The sequence below is a fragment of the Lolium perenne genome, chromosome 3 (genome assembly GCF_019359855.2).
Source record: "Lolium perenne isolate Kyuss_39 chromosome 3, Kyuss_2.0, whole genome shotgun sequence".
NCBI lineage: Eukaryota > Viridiplantae > Streptophyta > Magnoliopsida > Poales > Poaceae > Lolium > Lolium perenne.
Genome location: NC_067246.2, coordinates 208,169,828 through 208,174,475, shown reverse-complemented (window position 1 = coordinate 208,174,475; position 4,648 = coordinate 208,169,828).

Sequence of the window (4,648 nt, the reverse complement as noted above, 5' to 3'; positions counted from 1 at the left end):
AAGGCAAGAGCAATGCTGCAAGGATGAACAAGAAGCGCAAGAAGATATTGATCAAGCCTGGTGATATGGTCTGGGCACATTTTCGCAAGGATAGGTTCCCGAAGCTGCGGAAGTCCAAGTTGCTTCCTCGTGGTGCTGGTCCTTACAAAGTGCTTGCCAAGATCAACGATAATGCATACTCGATAGATCTTCCAATTAATGAGTTTGGTGTCAGTAATTCTTTCAATATTCCTGATTTAACACCATATGAAGGAGAAGACCTTCGAGTGTCGAGGTCGACGCCTTTTGAAGGGGGGAGATGATGAGGACATCCCTACCACACTACTACCTCCGTCATTACCAAATGAAGATGAAGCTTCTGTGAAGCTCAAGTCCAATGAAGTTCGGATTGGACCTATTACAAGGGCTCGTGCGAAGCTACTTAAATAACAGGTGAACTTGTTTCTAAACGATACTTTGATTGATGAGAACTTTATACTGCCTAAGTCTTGTTACTTGTGTATCATCAGGTATGAAGAGGAGACGAGCATCGCACGAGGAGGAGAGGAGCAGCTAGACATAAAGAAGGACGTGAAGCTGGACATGGAGCTGGACATGAAGATACCCCATGGACGCGCGAGGGAGGAACGGGAGGCAAGCGTGAGAAGGGAAGACAAAGTCCAGGCTGGCCTAGCACCCGGTCAGACCGGCCGCCACGCCGGCGCGCCCGGTCTCTGGCCCGGTCCGACCGGGCGACACGCCGGACGCACCCCGGCGCCAACCGGGCGGCCCGCTGACGCAAATCGGGCGGGGTACTGAGCCGAAGTTCCCGCACCCGGTCACCACCCGGTCCCTGGCCCGGTCCAAACCGGACCGGCCGGTCCCTGGCCCGGTTGACCGGCCCCCCAGGTCGGCTGTGTCCGAGTCTGTCTGGACCAGATCTATTCTGGGTCGGTTATTTTCGTACTTTTTCGACCTGAGGTCATCCCGGACGCCTATATAAGTGTCCAGGACGCCCCCAAAGTTGCTTTAGACCATGTTTAAGATAAACCCTAGTTCTTAGTTGTTTGCTCTGCAAAACTATTGAATCCCCTACACCATATTGCTTGATATTGGTGTAGATCTGAAAGTCTTGTGTAATCTGCTATTCCATTGGGAATTAGAAGGTTGCAACTTACCGCTTCGTGGTCGGCGGCTACGTGCGCAAGTGTGTGGAGTTGCGAATATCTTGCAGGTTTGAGAGGTGTTGCATTGGCGACAGGGACCAATCGAGAGATCTCGTTGCATCATACAAGTTATCATCCACTTCATCATCCGTGATTCTCCGATGTGTTCATCCCGTGATCATCATCACCACCGTTGCTTAGTGAGAAGATCGGGCCACCCCTTATCAATTTGCGGTCAAGTAAAATAAAATACCAAAATCCTAACACTACTCATACAAAAACCAGGTAAACATGCAGTAAAAAGGCACTCAACACATATATATGTATGTAATGTGAAGTGAGCAGTCTTTTTGTAATAGCGAGGGAAATCATGTTTGATTGCAGCCATGCCGGCCGACGCCCAAATATTATTAACGGTATTTGTTTTGTAAGAATGGCAATCATGTTTTATGTGTGCGCTTCTAGCCCCCAAATATTATTAACTGTTCTTGAGGTTTCATATCAGAGACAATATATTGTAGGTAAACCTAGTGCGATGTTGTAATTAACATCCCTATTTTAGCTAAACCTAAATTAGGATTTGTTTGTGCATCATGAGTATCATGATATTTTCCTAACAAAATTGCACGAAAAAAATAAATTTGAAAACTCTAATAGGTGCAAATCTTCCTCTATTTCAAATACTTTCAAAATGTTTCAAAAGTTCAAACTAAATTGACATGAGACTTCTATAACATGTTAATAAGGACGTGTATGTTTTGAAAATTTTAGAAAAGTTTAAATCTTCAAATGATCTTCGAAACAGTAAAGAAAATGGAGTTTCAAACAAATAAGAAAAGGTTTTTAGAAAAATAAGAAGAGAAGAAAACCTCACTTAGCGGTTTGGGCTGTTTCCAGTCCAATTTACCTCAATCCTTCTCTTCTTGTGCAACCCATTCTAACTCAGCAACAGCCCAAGGCCCAACCCACTTACCTCTCGGTCATCATCTACCTCACGTTCGAGGAAGTGGCTCGCTGTCTCCTACGTCGTGATGCGCTTTATCGCCTCACCGGCGTCTATAATTACCCGCCACCATGAAACACTAATTAGGAAGCTCAGGACATGATGGTACTAACCAAGTTCAGGCTACAGACATGACGTAAACATTGTTCCATCGATAGAGATTACTAGCACCAACTTTCACTCCACCATCACGGCAAGGGCCGGATCATGCTGTGGACACTTTTTGACGATCTCAGTCATGGGGTAATCACCTTGTAGACATTACTCTTGAGTGTATTGAAGGTCAAAAAGTACCCGATCTTGATGTTGTTAGCAATTGCAAATCCCGCCAAGCTTTGATCCATGGATATCCTCCCTTGACATCTCTCAGCTTGACCATCCATGAGTAGCAAGTGTTGGTCTTCAGCACAATGGTCTATGGAACGTTGCCAACATACTTCCTTAAGCCTTCAAGAATTGGTAACAATTGTAGGGCCTGGTGACATGATGACCTTGGCGAAATGGCTTGGAACAAGATCATCATTAAAGTACCCCCACCTTCACAGCCTTCCCCTTGGCCTCTTGCAGGCGCTGACTTCTCTAGCAATGTTGGTGCACCCTTCTCCTAGATTGTGGACACCATCAACAACCATCGAGCACTACCACAAAAATAACCCAATTGAGACATACTGAAGGTACATGTTTTATTGAACACACAATTGCTACCATAGTTGAAGCCTCATATCAGTGACCTGGCTGCACGAATTATTCTTTTCGACCAAGTCCTATGCATAGGGTTGAGTAACTGTGCATTGCTAAAGGTTAGAAAGAATCATCCAACAACCATTTAGTGGCCACATTTAAATCATTGGCTTGAAAGAAGAACAAAAGAGCATGCACCCATAGTTGAAGCCTCATATCACTGGCATCGCCACAAGAATGATCCTTTCTGACCAAATGCAATGCACATGCTTGAGTAATTATACATTGCTCAAGGTTATAAAAGATCATCCGGCAACCAATTTGTGGCCACATTTTAATCATTGGCTTATACGATGAGAAAATCAATGAACAATCATATGAAGGACTCATAATAGTCAGCGAGACGAATTTGTGTCTACCTTGGTTGGTGTACAAGCAGTGTTCGTGTATGAACACAAGGTAATATAGATCATCTCGTTAACATTTTAATCACTAGCTCAATAATACATAAGTAACAGCTAGCCTTGTTTTCTAGAAATGGACATAATAAACTTGGGAAAGGAGCTAGTGAACCTAGTGTATACACAACTCTGACGTTCAGAAAACACCTACACATTGGTTCTGTTAGAGTATATATCTGTATATTGTAGTTTTCCCATATGTTAGGGGGCTTCCTGCATATTTGCACATGTACATGTACTATATATTGTGGCCTTTGGCCCCTGGTAATACAACAAGCATATTGCCCTAACATGGTATCAGATCCCAGAGTCTCGAGTTCGAGTCCTGGCTTTCACGATTTATTCTAAAATTATCTCCTCTCCTCGCAGCCGCTCCCGCCGCCCGCCCCGGCCCTCTGCCGCCGCGCCGGCCGCGCTCGGCGGCCGCCGCCGCCGCCTCTTTGCCTCTAACTCTACACGTGTTGACTTCTCTTCTCATCTTTCTGTCACACCTGAGAGGGGGTATTGAAGTGTATAAGTAGATTGCCTAGCCCTTTCTATCAGTTCGGACTTTTGGTTCAAAAAAAATAGAAAAAAAGCAGAGAGAGAGATATGTCTTCCTCGTCGGGCAATGTTGCGATTCCTCGCATCCCGGTGATTTTTGATGGCATGAATTATCCTGATTTCGCTGCCTTCATGCGCGTCCACATGCGCGGTCTTCGTCTTTGGGGTGTGCTTTCTGGCGAGGTCTCCTGTCCGCCGCGCCCCGTTGCTCCTACGGCGCCTATTGCACCGACGCCCGTTGCCCTTGCCCCCGATGCTACTCCGGCGAAAAAGGATGCAGCGAAGAGTGCTGATGATACTGCTCTGGCTGAGTATGACCGGAAGATCCAGGACCACTCTACTGCCGTTGTGACATACCGGCTGGATCTGACTGACTACACTCAGTGGATAGATGACGATGCTCGTGTTGCTGCTGTTCTCACTTCCAGTGTTCTGCCTCAGTATGCTGCTGAGTTCATGGGTATTTCCATTGCTGCTGCTCAGTGGGCTTTTCTTCGTCAGCGCTATCAGCCATCTGGGGATGCTCTTTACCTGTCTGTGGTCCGCCAGGAGCATGCCCTTCAGCAGGGTGATTCTACTATTGATGAGTTCTACACTCAGAGTGCTGCTATTTGGCGTCAGCTTGATTCTCTTCGTACAGCTGTGTGTGCCACCTCTCCCTGCTGTCTGACTGTGCGCGCGGATCTGGAGTTTCAGTGCATTTTTGAGTTCTTGTCACGGCTCCGCAAGGAGTTTGAGCCGCGTCGTGCACAACTGCTTGCATGTGGTCGTGTTCCACTCTCTGAGGTACTGGCTGAGCTTCGTGCTGAGGAGAC